The 15,000-nt window shown below is 39.4% G+C and overlaps 1 protein-coding gene and 1 long non-coding RNA gene across 7 annotated transcripts in view; one reads left to right on the top strand and one right to left on the bottom strand.

Annotated features, from left to right (window-relative positions):
* Positions 1-7,150, bottom strand: part of LOC126985438 (uncharacterized) — a 142,091-nt gene extending 134,941 nt beyond the window's left edge. For both annotated transcript variants that reach the window (XR_007738716.1, XR_007738717.1), the window contains exon 1: positions 7,110-7,150. This is a non-coding gene — a long non-coding RNA (uncharacterized LOC126985438). The remainder of the gene's footprint in view (positions 1-7,109) is intronic.
* Positions 7,151-8,177: 1,027 nt separating this feature from the next.
* The window catches only part of LOC126985437 (uncharacterized), a 239,188-nt gene continuing 232,365 nt past the window's right edge, over positions 8,178-15,000 (top strand). For 2 of the 5 annotated variants that reach the window (XM_050840307.1, XM_050840304.1), the window contains exon 1: positions 8,655-8,789. The gene's annotated coding sequence lies outside the window, so the exon portion shown is untranslated. Of the gene's footprint in view, positions 8,289-8,593; positions 8,790-15,000 lie in introns of those variants that run through there. The other 3 variants (XM_050840306.1, XM_050840305.1, XM_050840308.1) reach the window with 3 other exon arrangements.

Genomic DNA, 15,000 nt, shown 5'->3' with positions numbered 1-15,000 from the left:
AATAAATAAACAGAAAAAAAGATAGACAAATAAAGAAGGAATAAGAGAAAAGAAGGGAACAGAAAGAAAGAGTGAAAGAAACCAGAGTAAAAAAAACAGATGAAATGATAAAAAAATGAAAAGATAATACAAAAATAGAAGGAAAAACTCACATAAATAAACAGAAAAAAAGATAGACAAATAAAGTAGAAATTAAAGAAAAAAAAAGAAAGGAAGAAACTCGTGTACAATAAAACACGTAACTTGATTAAACTTCCCTTGAAAAACAAAATAAAAACAATAACAAAAATAACAATCATAGGAAAGGAGAAAGTTAATCAATAGGCCTGTTAGGAATTTATTGAAAGGTATACAGGTGGAAAAATGCATGCAGGTAACACACACACACACACACACACACACACACACACACACACACACACACACACACACACATACACACACACACACACACACACGCATAGATAAATACATCAATAGAATGAATGGAGTGAAGAGTTTTTACAAGCAATGTCAAATCTCTCTCTCTCTGATACACACAAAAAAGTTTAAAATAAGTAAATAAACAAGACTAAAAAAAAACGAGAAAAAAATAATAACAAAATAGGAAGGCGAGGGATAAAGAAACACGTAAAATAAAAATAAAAATAATAAAAATAAACAAAATAATAAAACACAGGTAAGGAAATAAAAGGTAAAGGCTCAGTTCCATTTTATTTCGTTCATCCCCGAGTGATCCGCTTCGAAGCATGGTGGGAAAATATAATAACAGTAATAATAATAATAACAATAATAGTCTTTTAATAATGGTTGATAAAGTAACATTTGAAAGAATTAAGGGAAGATGGAATATAGAGAAGGGAGGCAATGGTAGGGAAGAAAGAGGATGAGAAAGAAAAGGGGAAGGGGAGAGGGGGAGAAGGGCAAAGGGGAAGAAGGAGGAATTGAAGACATTGGAGGAGGAGCTGAAGGAAGAGAATCACAGAAAGGTGGTAACGAGGAAGTCGGTCTGTTTGTGGCGGCGGCGAGTTAATGAATATGAAAGTTTAATCGTGAAAATAAAAAATGAAATAAAATAAATAGATAAATAATTGAAGGTAAAGAATAAGGATAAGATGATTAATTAAAGGTAAAGGATAAGGATAAAATGAACAGTGATTGAGATGAATTAAAAAAAAACTACAACAATAATAAAATATCATCGATGACTTATATATATATTTTGCAACGTCCATTACGATAATCAAATTAAAAACAAAACAAATAAAATGTAATAAATTGACAAAAGAACAAACAATTGAGGACAAAAAATTAAATAAAGAAACAAAGAATGAAAGAAAAATTATTGAACAGGTAAGTAAACAATAAATGGATATGAAGACAAACAAACAAACAAACAAACAGAGCAACATTGATATGAAACAAAAAATAAAGCACAAAACAAACAATATATTCTTTCACATACATAATTTAAGAGAGAGAGAGAGAGAGAGAGAGAGAGAGAGAGAGAGAGAGAGAGAGAGAGAGAGAGAGAGAGAGAGAGAGAGAGAGAGAGAGAGAGAGAGAGAGAGAGAGAGAGAGAGATTTAAATACCATTGTTTTGAACTTTAAATATCACAATGGGGCAAAACTTTTATTGTGTGTTTATAGTTTTACTTATTAATAACTTTTATTATTATTATTATTATTATTATTATTATTATTATTATTATTATTATTATTATATCAGAAAAACACCATAACTTTATTTTCATTCGGATTAGCTTATCTGAAGGGGAAAGGGAGAGAAAGGGGAGGAAGAAAGGAGAGAGAGGGGAGAGGCAGAATAGGAGGGAAGAGGAGGAAAGGGAATCGATGGGAGAGAAAAGAGACAGGACAAAGGGAGGATGGGAGGAAAGGGAATGAATAGTGGAGAAAGGAGATAAGACAGAAGGGGAAGAATGGGGAGGAAAGGAAAAAGGAGATAAACTAAGGGGCAGGGGAGAAGGAGGAGGGAAGGGGAGGAAGGGGATGGAAGGGTAGAAGATATAACAAATGCAGGCAGGGGAGAAAAAGGAGAAAACAGGAAGAAATGGGAGAGCAAAAGGGAATAAAGGAGAGGGAAGAGGGAGAGAGAGAAGAGGAGCAGGAGGAAGGGGAAGGAAAGGGGGAGAGAGAGGATGTTAGATAGGAGGGCAGGAAAGAAAAAAAAAGGAGGGAATGGGGAATAGAGACGTAAGAAAGGGGGAAGAGGTAGAGAAGGAGGGAAGGGGAGAAAGAGGGAAAGAGAGAAAGAAGGAAACACACGGAAAGGGGGAGATAAAGGAGATTAGATAGGAGGGCAGGAAAGAATAAATGGAAGGGAATGGGAAATGAAAAAGAGGAGGAATGGGAAAAGGGTTAGAGAAGAGATGGGGAGAAAGAGGAAAAGGGAAAAGAGAAGAGAAGGGGAGAAAGAGGAAAAGGGAATTAAGAAGAAAAGAGAAAGAGTGAGAGAGCAGGACGAAGAAGAAAGAAATGGAAAAAAAAGAAAAAGGAAACGAGATAAATGGAAGGCAGAAAGGATTAGCAGAACAAAGAAAAAACTAGAAGACAAAGCAATAAAACGATGGAAAGAAAGAGAAGGATAAAGGAAGGATTGACACAAAGCAAGAAAAATATATGAACTGCGAAAGGAAATGTTTGAAATGTCGAACAGAAAGAAATGATACGTGGAAATGAAGTTGCAGGAAATATATACAAACTGTGGAAATGATTTGAGATAATGAAGAGAACGAACAAAGAGAGAGACAAATTGAAATACAGATAATAATGAAAAAGAAGAAAATGAAAAATGAAAATAAAAAGCAGACTAATAGATGAGATTAAATAGAAAATATCAAACAGAAAAATATTTAAATTGAACTTGTGAAATACATATAATCGGCTGAAATTATTAGCAGAGAATGAACCAAGAAAAATAAATAATGAAATAGAAGAGAATGAAAAATGAAACAGAAAAGAAAGACTAAAGGATGAAATTAAATAGAAAATAACAAACGAAGAGATATTTAAATTGAACCTGTAAAATATATATATAACCGGGTGAAATTATTAGACGAGAATTAGTCAAGAAAAAGAGCAAAATAAAAAAGAAAGCAACATAAACTTAACAATATATGATAAAAAATAAATAATAAAAAAGCAGATATTGAAAGAAAAATAGAGTAAATAATAATAAAATCCAGAATAAGCAGAATTCAGTGTAAAAAAGAATAGAAAATACATTATTCTGAGGTGTAGGATATTAATTACAGGTGGAAATAATAATGAAAAATAATGTATATGATGAAAAATATTGAAAAAAGTAATATTATGTAAAAATTGTTAACGTGTGGAAATGATAAAGATGAATGTAGGAAGATGAAAAATGTGAATAAAATAAATATCGAAGGAACATAAACTAATAAGAGAATGGACAAAGAAAATAAGAAAAACAAAACGAAAAGAAGACGAGATGATGAAAATAAGACAAATGAAATGTAAAAAAAAACATGAAAACAAAGCAACATAAAGAAGTGATTAAAATATTGAAAAAATGAAAAGAAAGTAAAAAGTAAAGGAAAACAAGAATAAAACAAAAAGAAGACAAGATGAAGAAAATAAGACAAAGGAATGAAGTGCAACAAAAAAAAGGAATATATGAAAACAAAGCAACATAAAGAAGTGATTAAAATATTGAAAAAATGAAAAGAAAGTAAAAAGGAAAGGAAAACAAGAATAAAACAAAAAAAAGACAAGATGAAGAAAATAAGACAAAGGAATGAAGTGCAACAAAAAAAAGGAATATATGAAAACAAAGCAACATAAAGAAGTGATTGCAATATGGAAAAAAAAAGACAATGGCACAATGACACTATATAAAAACTTAAACACACACAAAAATAAACAACACAATTACGACCAAAAAATAAAACAAAACAAAAAAGACAAAAAGGAAAACACAAAACAAAGGAAAAACAGTAAAAGAAACAAACACAAAACAAACCTTAAAAACTACCCCCAAAACAACCCCCCCCCCCAAAAAAAAATACAACCAAAAAAGAAAAAAAAATGAATAAAACAAAAAACTAAATAAAATCCGCGAATAACCAGATAATTACGGGCGAGTCAGTTCATTAGGAGCGGGGCGGCCGGGTAATCATTTATGACGGCAGGTAATTAATTAATAAACCAGTTAAAGGTGAGGCTTTTTGTGTGAGAGAGAGAGAGAGAGAGAGAGAGAGAGAGAGAGAGAGAGAGAGAGAGAGAGAGAGAGAGAGAGAGAGAGAGAGAGAAAGGGGGGAGGGTAGAAGGAAGTAACTGAAACAGATATAATGAGAAAATTAAGAAGGAAATAAATAAATAGAGCGAGCGAGTCAGAGAGAGAGAGAGAGAGAGAGAGAGAGAGAGAGAGAGAGAGAGAGAGAGAGAGAGAGAGAGAGAGAGAAAGGCACCCTCTTCAACCTCAACTCTTTATAAACAGCATAACTTTTTCCATTATTGGAGAGAATTAAAGAGGAAAAAAAGGAAAAAAAAAGAGGAAAAAAAGACTTCGATGAAAAAAGGGGTAAATGATGTTCAGAGAGGGAAAAATTGGCACTAATTATTTTTTTCTACATTTTTTTTATCTGTGTATGATGTGTTTTGTATTGTTTTTTTTTTTCTTGAATTAAAAACTGCCCTGAAGCTAATCCCTGACACACACACACACACACACACACACACACACACATACAGGATTTTTGCCCTTCTCTCTGTTTCTCTGTTTATGTGAAATCAAGAATGAGCTCTGGGGGGCAGCATGAGCCGATAATAATGGCGCCACTATAAACAATTGCCTGCGCCATGATGGGTTTGGGCCGACCATCAAGCCCCAAAGGAATACCCTACCGGCGCTATAGGCCACACGTTAAAAAAAAAGTATGTATGTCTGTTAAGCGGTCTGTCTGTCTAACTGTCTGCCTGCACACACACACACACACACACACACACACACACACTATCTAACTATCTACCAAAATACCTGTTATCTATCAAAAATAAACACACGCTATCTATCTAGCTATCAAAATACCTGTATCTATCTAAAATAAACACGTAACTGTCTATCTATTAACCTGTCTTCCTGTCCATCTATCTATCTATCTATCTATCTATCTATCTATCTATCTATCTATCTATTTATCTATCTATCTATCTATCTCTAGCACTGGGTGACGTCAGAATCAGTCGTCTGGAAAAGAACCAATGGAGAATTTCCTCTCGAGTGACGTGATTCAAGCGTTTGGACCCGAGCCAATCACAACCCGCCATTCTCGTGACGTCAGATCCAGACCGACCAATGGGAAGACGAGTTATTTATTCAGTCATATCCGTCGGCCAATGAAAATTCTGAATGGCTGTCTGGTTGTTATGTGTGCGGTCAGGATAGTAGTAGTAGTTGTGGTAGTGGTAGTAGTAGTAGTAGTAGTAGGAGTGGTGGTGGTGGTGGTGGTGTGTGTGTGTGTGTGTGTGTGTGTGTGTGTGTGTGTGTGTGTGTGTGTGTGTTTGATTTGGCGACTAATCTCCCCTTTCCCTTCCTCCTCCTCCTCTTCCCTTTCCTCTTTTTCTTCCCTTATCTTTATTTTCCTCTTCCTCTTCTCTTCCTTAACTCATTCCATACTCTCTCTCTCTCTCTCTCTCTCTCTCTCTCACGCACATCTCTCCACTAGCTATCTATATACCTCCTCCTCCTCCTCTTCCTCCCCCTCCTCCCCCTATCTCTCTCCTTCCCCCCCCTTACACAAACATCCCCCTTTACCTTAACTGCCTCTCCTCTCCATCTCTCCCATTCCCTCCCTCCCTCTCTCTCCCCCTCGTCCATACCATCTATTCTATTGTATTTGTTCGAATATCTGTACTGTATTTGCAAGCCGTAACCGCAGACCTGCACACACACACACACACACACACACACACACACATTTCCTACCCCCCTTTCCTTCCTCCTCCTCTTCCTGTATCATCCCCTTTCCTCCAGTCGTTGCTCTCTCTCTCTCTCTCTCTCTCTCTCTCTCTCTCTCTCTCTCTCTCTGGTACACCTGTAAATTAAGTTTCAGGTGGACTTATGGTTAATTAATTAGTTACTATAATGATTAAAAGGTATAATTGTTCCATTTCGCATATTAATTTCAACGTATTTATTTATTTGTTTATTTCGTCTTTTATTTCTATTATTTATTTACTTGTTTCGTTGGTCTAGTCTACTCATTGGGTTCGAATCTCTCTCTCTCTCTCTCTCTCTCTCTCTCTCTCTCTCTCTCTCTCTCTCTCTCTCATTCATTCTCTATCTCCGCCTCGTTTGCTTATTTGTTTGTTTATGTGTTTATATATCAATTTATGGTCAATTAAATACAGACAAAGGAGGAAGAGGAGGAGGAGGAGGAGGAGGAGGGGGGAGGTGGGTCGAAGGAAGGAAGAAGAGGAGGAGGAGGGAGATAAGGAAACTGAGAGCGAAGAGGAGGAAGGGAGAGGAAGGTAAATGGATGAGGGAGCGTGGAGAGGTGAGAGGGAGGGAAGAGGAGGGAAGAGGAGAGAGGAGGGACTCGGGAGATCGGAGTGGAATGGCGAACATAGTATCGGATTCTCCTCTTAAGCAACTGTGTGGAGTAATAATCGTGTTAGTGGGATCCAATTCCACTGTAACCACTTGTATTATAACACCTGGTAGGGGAGTGGGGGAGAGAGAGAGGGAAGGGAAGGGAATAGGGGAGTGAGGGAAAGGGTGGGGAAGGGAGGGGCGGGGGGAGAAGGTTGGGGAGTTTTGGGGAGAGTGGCGGGGAGGAGAGGGGAGGAACGGGGGTGGGGAAGGGAGGGTCGGGAATGGAGAGGGAGTGAAGGACAGGAGAGGGAGAGAGAGGAGGAGTGAGGAGTGAGGAAGAGGGGCGAGTGAAGGGAACCCACTCACCTCCCATTATTTAAACACAAAAATCTTCCCTATTTCCTAACTTCCCGACAATAAGTCTCACCTCAATGACTTCTACAACACCTTATCTACCTTAAGCATGACCCAGCTTCCGCACAGTGGCTAAAGGGAAGGAAATAAACTGGAAAAAAGACGGAAAACTTACCTCGCACGTGTTTTGTTTACTTTTCGCGAATTCAAATCGTGGTGGCCTTGAGGGAATTGCGTCATCGTCCACCAATCAGCGTCGAGATCGCCACTTTTCATCTCTATATCTCGTTTTCTAGCTATTATCGTACTCTATTTGCGGTTTTGAGGTTGGTTTCATTACCTTTAGTTAGATTCCATGACTATTTTGCTCCCTACTTAGTTTGTTCTCCGTATTTTTATTCTAATTGGCATCAAGGAGGAACTAGATTGGCTGAGTGACGTCATGTATTCCTCCGCGCGGAAATAGACACTGAAATACGCTAGTGTTTAATAATTTAGAGACAATACGTGATTTAACAGTACATGAAATTAAAAGGAAGATATCGTTTGAGTTTGCCACATTAGATATAAACCAAATTGATGTAAAATATAGATACGAGTTAATAAGATTTGGTCACCCAGCCACATGATGCGATAGCTACTAATCATGCTGTTATAGAGGCTTATTGAAGACAAAACACATGATTAAGTGAAGACAAAACATTATTAAGTCACGGAGAGGAAAATAACAAGGACAAACTAATATAAATACGAGATGCTGCTTCAAGATTCCTACCAACCGCATGTCATAGTTTCCTACTCTTATCAAGCTATTAAAAGAGGAAAATAGAAGAAAATAAGCATAATTCAGGAAGAAAAAGCAGTAATAGGAAATAGAACAGAAGGATAATGACGAAAAAAAACAATGATAATGAAGGTTTCTGCAAATTACCCCGTTAAACTGACGCACACTTATTTACATCAAGCTAGTAACAGAGGAATATTGAAGAAATTAAGCATAATTAAGTAAAGAAAACATTAATAGGTAACAAAACAGAAGGAGACGACGAAAAAACAATAAAAATGAGGTACTGTGAGAGAAGTTACCCCATCAAACTGACACACACTTATTCTTACCAAGCTATTAACAAAGGATTATAGAAGAAAATAAACATGATCAAGTGTACAAAACATGAACAGGAAAATAAACAAAAATAGGAACGACACAATGTGAAAAGAATTTGTTATCCCGTTCAAGCGCCACACTCGTTTGAAGACAGGCGAGATGTGGTTGTCTGCTGAGTGATTGTTTTGTGTCTCGGTTTGAAGTGAATTTAAGTCTCCCGTGCTGTCGTCGCTTTGAGGATGGACTAAGGTAAGGCTGCTGACGTTAATGAATACTCTATAACCTAAATATAAGCCTTAGTCAATGGTTCAATGAAGGTAATAAGGAATCCATGAGTATTATTAGGCTATGAATGAGGATGATGATTATAAGGCTATGTGTCAATCATTTCCTACTTTTTTCTCTTACAATTTTTTTTTTTAACGTTCAAAGGTTCAAGAAATCAATGATTACCATGAGTTTTTGAACGATTGTAGAGCCTGGACATATGACATGATATTATATGTGCCCTATAGGCATTACTATCAACAACAAATCTCCGTCAAAATCGCAACAAGCGATTAGTAATTTGACACAAAGCGACATCACCGCTGATGACAACACTCCCCTCAGTCCCTCACTCAGGCCTCGGTGACTCGGATATGCCACGTCGGCCGCACCATGCACGTGACGCGGCACCATTGTAAATTTCCTTCAGGTTCGTGTCTTGAAACTGTATCGAGCATTTAGCGCACACACGCCTTTCATCAGGTAAGCAGTAACCTTCACTCAAAGTTAGATTATTAGATGCTGTGATGCCTATGAATGCGAAGACCAAAGCATTGGAAAAATAATTGTTGTAGTTAACACATGCCCAACAACAGCAATATACTCTAAAAGTGGTATGTTTCAGTATTTTTATAACAAGTAGGAAATATATGAAATGGGGATATTTGGGGATTTTTCCTCCGAATATTTAGGGATATTGAGATCAGACTGTCTGGCAACACTGCGGCTTATTATGAGGCTGTGTGACGATGCTGGTGATTAGGTTACTACGCACTTCTTTTTTTCTTGTTGCCCATGTGTTGTGTAAGCTTAGTCATGGTACACAAACCCAAGGAATATGGTGGCTGTAGATTAGCAAGCTTCTTTTTTTCATTATTTTCTTTTTGCCCTTGAGCTGCTTCCTTCACTGTGGAAAAAAAAGTAGAACAGCAACAGCGAGGGTTTAAAAAGTAACGGAGCGTCGGGAATAGTTTATCTTAACGTAATATTAACTTGTAAAGGCAGAAGTGCAGCGTACGATCTCCCGACCACAGCACTATATACGATTCTGCTTCAGGAGTGAGGAGCCGAATACGATAGGAAAACGGATACGCGTGAATACTTCCCATGCAACGACTGTGCACTCTAGACCCTATATAATCCTACCCCAATGACAATTTAACCTTTACTCCCTTGTGTAGAGGCAAGGACTGGTATTTTCAAACGCTTCTGGTTCTTTTTACGACTAGTTTATAAGGCCAAAGGAGCTACATGTACTAAGGCAGTCAGGGCTTATACACCCACATTTGATAAGGCTTTTGTGGAAGTTGTGTTAGTATTTCTATGGGTTGTATTATGTATGAGCTTGTTTTATGAGGCTAGTGGTAGGTTGACAAGACTTCTGCATCATGAATGTGAAAAACTCATGAAAACCTAATTTGTGGCCTCTGAAAAACTCATGAAAAACTAATATGTGGCCTTTGAAAATAGTTATGTTAGTATTTCCATGTGTTGTTTTATGAGGCTAGTGGTAGGTTGGAAAGGCTTCTGCACCATGAATGTGAAAATCTGTCACGAAAATCCGACTAAACTAATTTGTGTCCTTGGATAGAGTTGTGTTCATATTTCCACGTGTTGTTTTATGAATCTAGTGATAGTTTGGCAAGTCTTCTGTGCTTTGAACTTGGAAAAACACCCATGAGAAACCGACTAATCTCCTTTGTGACCTTTGGAAATAGTTGTGTTTTTATTTCCACGTGTTGTTTTATGAGGCTAGTAGTAGGTTGGCAAGTCTTCTGTGCTCTGATCTTGGAAAAACACTAATGAGAAACCGACTAATCTCCTTTGTGACCTTTGGAAATAGTTGTTAGAGTCGAAAGCGTCTGCCAGAGTCGGACTTAGCCTACTCAGTAACCTACGGCAGAGATAGCACGTGTTTTTAGGTCCAAGGTCCAGGTTGTTTGCGTTAGTTTACGTTTCGTGGGTCTAATGGCGCAGAAAGAGTTGGGGAATAGCGAGGTTGGTATTGACGATGGCGTTCACGGAGATTATCGTCCCCAGCACATAACAATACATCGGGAAGGCTCGATCTCGGGACCCATCACTGATTTAAAGTACCAATTTACCAGCGTGATTAGAAACTCGTGTCCTGTGTTTGCGGGGAGGGGGTGGGGGAGGGGGGGGCGGTGATTGGGGGCTCTTTCTTGACATATTTATTTATTTACTTATTTTTTATTTATTAGTGAGAATTTATGTATTAGTCAGTGAGTCAGTGAGTGAGAGTTAGTGAATTAGTTATTGATTAATTGACCGATTGATTGATTGATTGTTATATTCTTGCCGTTTGCTTGCTCGTGGACATTTTTTTTACCGTAAAGAAGGCAGATCAAGTACAAAAAAAAAAAAGAAACAAAACCCCGCAGACATAATAAACTACTTTTTCATATAATACAAAAAAAGAAAGTAGACAAGAATCAAATGTTTTCCCCTAAAAGTTGTTAAAAATAGTTGTGTTATTGGCGTGAAAGAGGTCGAAGAGCATAATTAAAAGAAAGGTACAAGCAGAGTGGGTATATTATATTTGTTTTCATGCATTTCTTTTATTTTTCTTGGGCTAGGTTATTACTGGGTCTCTCTCTCTCTCTCTCTCTCTCTCTCTCTCTCAAGTGTCTACAAACTTCGCGAAATATTAAACAAGGAAGGAGTTTTCTATTTTCTCTCTCAATCTCTCTCTCTCTCTCACGGAATCATGCAAGACGAAGGAAGCAAAAGTGGATTCAGGGGAACTAAAAGGGAGAGCAAAGAAGGAAAGGAGAGAGAGAAGAGAGAGAAGAAGAAGAGGAGGTGGAGGAAGAAGAGAGGATTGGAAAGAAGAGGAAGAGGAGAAAGAGAATTTGAAAGAGGAGTGAATATGAAGTCTTAAGCGTCCAAATGGAAGTCGTGAGAGAAAAAAAAGTAAAGTCTGGGAGAAAGTGAGAGAGAAATGCAAATGAGAGAGAGAGAGAGAGAGAGAGAGAGAGAGAGAGAGAGAGAGAGAGAGAGAGAGAGAGAGAGAGAGAGAGAGAGAGGCAACTACTTTATCATCATCATCTTCTTCTTCCTCTTCTTCTTCCTCTTCTTCCTCTTCTTCCTCTTCTTCCCAATGAGTAAATGAGAGAATAATCACATCACAAGCAAACAGGAAAATAAAAGAAAAAAGAGAAAGAGAATTAAGCGAGCGTGAAAAAGCATAATTGGAGGAAAAAATGCGTAACGAGCTTCCTGATTTTTTAATGTTTCTGTGTTTATATAATTTATGATAATTAAAGTGAGGTGTCGTATTCATTCTCTCTCTCTCTCTCTCTCTGCCGTGGATTACTTCTGCATATTTAAATAGGCGTGTGCGTTTTAGAGAGAGAGAGAGAGAGAGAGAGAGAGAGAGAGAGAGAGAGAGAGAGAGAGAGAGAGAGAGAGAGAGGAAAAAACATATATTTCATGCCAAACCACTTGATTGCTCTCTGATTTTTGTGTGTGTACCTATGTGTGTGTGTGTCTGTCTGTGTGTGTGTGTGTGTGTGTGTGTGTGTGTGTGTGTGTGTGTTATTTCCACGGTGTTGCTGCTGAAAAAAATTGATATAATATTTTCAACACAACGAAATTGCAATATTCTCTCTCTCTCTCTCTCTCTCTCTCTCTCTCTCTCTCTCTCTCGCTATCTCGCTGTCTATCTACATTTCCTCTTCCTGTTTATGTATGCATCACGCAAACACACACACACACACACACACACACACACACACACACACACACACACACACAGACGCACACAGATTTCCACGCACACACACTCAGCCTTCACGGACGTCTCTCTGTATAATGCATGTGCACCCAGGAACGTACACACACACGCACACACGCACATAAAAAACAGTCACAAGTACACACTAAAACTTGAAAACGACACTCTTCCTCTTCCTCCTCTTCCTCTTCCTCTTCCTCCTCTTCCTCATTAAGAAGTTACGCTGCTCCACTTCCTCTTCCTCCTTCTCCACATCTTCCTCTTACTCCTCCACATGTCCTTTTTCCTCCTCTTCCTCTTTTTTCTTCCATTTCCTCTTTTTTGTCATCTTTCCTCTCTATATTATCCCTTTTCTCCTCCTCCTCCTCCTCCTTCTTCTTCTTTTTCTTTTTCTTTTTTCCTTCTTCTTCTTCTTCTTTTTCGTCTTCTTCTTCTTCTTCTTCTTCTTCTTCTTTTTCGTCTTCTTCTTCTTCTTCTTCTTCTTCCTCTTCTTCTTCTTTCTCTCCTCATCTCATCTCCCATTCATTCCTCTCTCCTTCCCTCCATTCCTCTTACTTTACCTCCGCCCCGAATCTGACTTCCTTTCCTCCTTCATTTTCTCTCACGTCTTTCTCTCCTACTTGCCTCCTCCTCCTCCTCCTCCTCCTCCTCCTTAGTGTGCAGTCCTTGTCTTGTTTGCTCTCCTGTCTCTTTGCTTTTTATTCCTCCTCCTCCTCCTCCTCCTCCTCCTCCTCGTCCTTCTCCGCCTCGGGTCGTAAGGAAATCACAGCGGCTCAGGAATAGGAATATTTTTCTTCCTACTGTCTTCTCTTCTTATCTCCTCCTCCTCCTCCTTCTCCTTCTCCTCTTCCTTCTGCACCTCCTTGACTGAGGTCGGAAGCGTCCCACTAATTATTGTGTGCGTCTGTGTGTGTGTGTGTGTGTGTGTGTGTGTGTGTGTGTGTGTGTGTGTGTGTGTGTGTGTGTGTGTGTGTGTTATGAGACCACAAAATGATCGAGGAGGGCTTGACAGAGAGAGAGAGAGAGAGAGAGAGAGAGAGAGAGAGAGAGAGAGAGAGAGAGAGAGAGAGAGAGAGAGAGAGAGAGAGTTTTATTTGTGCGTCAACATAGTTCTGGGCCGGTTTCAGTTCTATTTTAAACATCTCTCTCTCTCTCTCTCTCTCTCTCTCTCTCTCTCTCTCTCTCTCTCTCTACAGTATTTCTTAACACATCTTTATCATACCTCATTTTCTCTCTCTCCCTTCCCCTCTTCTCCCTTCCTCTCCCTCCCTTTCCCTCTACCTCTCCTTCTCCTTCATTCTCTCCAACCCTTTCTTCCTCCCTCCCTTTCACCTTTCTTCCCTCCCTTCCTCTATCCCCCTTTCTCAAGCCCCTCTCCCCTCTCCTTCCTTCTACCCCCTTCCCCTCTCCCCTTCTCTTTCCTCCCCCCCCTCTTCTTCCCTCTCCCTCCCTCCTCCCCCCTCTCTTCGGTACAAAGTGGAGGTGATTTTCCCGAAAAATATGGCAAATTAGTTTCAATATTTCCTCGCAGATGTTTGTTTACGTGTCTTATTGAACGTAAAATGGCGGCTTGAGAGAGAGAGAGAGAGAGAGAGAGAGAGAGAGAGAGAGAGAGAGAGAGAGAGAGAGAGAGAGAGAGAGAGAGAGAGAGAGGGGGGGGGGGAAGGTATAAGGTATGTGTGTGCTTTAGTCAGTGTGTGTGTGTGTGTGTGTGTGTGTGTGTGTGTGTGTGTGTATTAAGAAAGAAACCGTGGCTGCGATTTTGAACCGAAATAAAAGAAAGTTGCGGAAAGGGATTGGACAGGGATTAGAGAGAGAGAGAGAGAGAGAGAGAGAGAGAGAGAGAGAGAGAGAGAGAGAGAGAGAGAGAGAGAGGAAAAATACACCGACAGATAAGAGCACAATCAGGAGGAAAGACGAAGGAGAGAAAGATTGAGGAAAGGAGGGAGGAAGGAGGAAGGAGTGGAGGTAAAGATTGAGAGGTGGGCGGTAATAGAGGAAAGGAGGAGGAGGAGGAGGAGGAGGAAGGAACGGATGGAAGAGGGACAGGAGGTGAAGGTAACGAAGTAGAGGAGGAAGAGGAGGTGGTAATGAAGGAGGAAGAGGAGGAGAGGAGGAAAGGAAGAATAGGGCATAATGACGAAGGGAAGTAAGGAGGAGGAAGAGGAGAAGTAGAAGATAATGAAGGAGAAGGGAATGAAAAGGGAAAGAGGGAGAATTAGGTTTAGAAAGAGGAGGAGGAGAAGGAAGAGGAGGAGGAGGAAGAGGAGGAATAAAGTCAAGTTCTTCCTAATGTCTTTAACCCAAAAACCTCACACGATCACTTAAGATTTCCTCCTCTTCCTCCTCCTCCTCCTCCTCTTCCTCGTCCTCCTTTTCCTCTTCCTCCTCTTCGTCGAACTTGCTCTTAGTCCTCTTTTTCTCTTTTGTTTCATTTTTCTTCTTGTTCTTCTTCTTCTAGTTCTTCTTCTTCTTCTTCTTCCTCTTGTTCTTGATCTTGTTCTTGCTCCTCTTGTTCTTGTTCTTCTTGTTCTTGTTTTTCTTCTTCCTCTTGATTTTGTTCCTCTTAGTCTTGTTCTTCTTGTTTTTTGTTTTTCTTCTTCCTCTTCTTCTCGTCCATTTTTTTTGTTTACTCATTTTTTTTCCTCCTTTATTCCCATCACATATTTTTTCCTCTTGCCTCTTACCTTTTTACCTCTTGCCTCTTAACCAGGAAAGTGTGACGGTCATTCTCTTACCGAGGGGAGGAGGAGGAGGAGGAGGAGGAGGAGGAGGAGGAGGAGGAGGAGGAGGAGGAGGGAAGAAAGACTCGATTATGCAAAGAGGTGACGAATGCGTGTTTGCTGCTGAGAGAGAGAGAGAGAGAGAGAGAGAGAGAGAGAGAGAGAGAGAGAGAGAGAGAGAGAGAGAGAGAGCGAGAGAGAGAGAGAGAGAGAG

This window comes from Eriocheir sinensis, chromosome 59 (assembly GCF_024679095.1).
Source record: "Eriocheir sinensis breed Jianghai 21 chromosome 59, ASM2467909v1, whole genome shotgun sequence".
In the NCBI taxonomy this organism is placed as follows: Eukaryota; Metazoa; Arthropoda; class Malacostraca; order Decapoda; family Varunidae; genus Eriocheir; species Eriocheir sinensis.
This window is presented reverse-complemented; position numbering and strand designations above follow the sequence as displayed.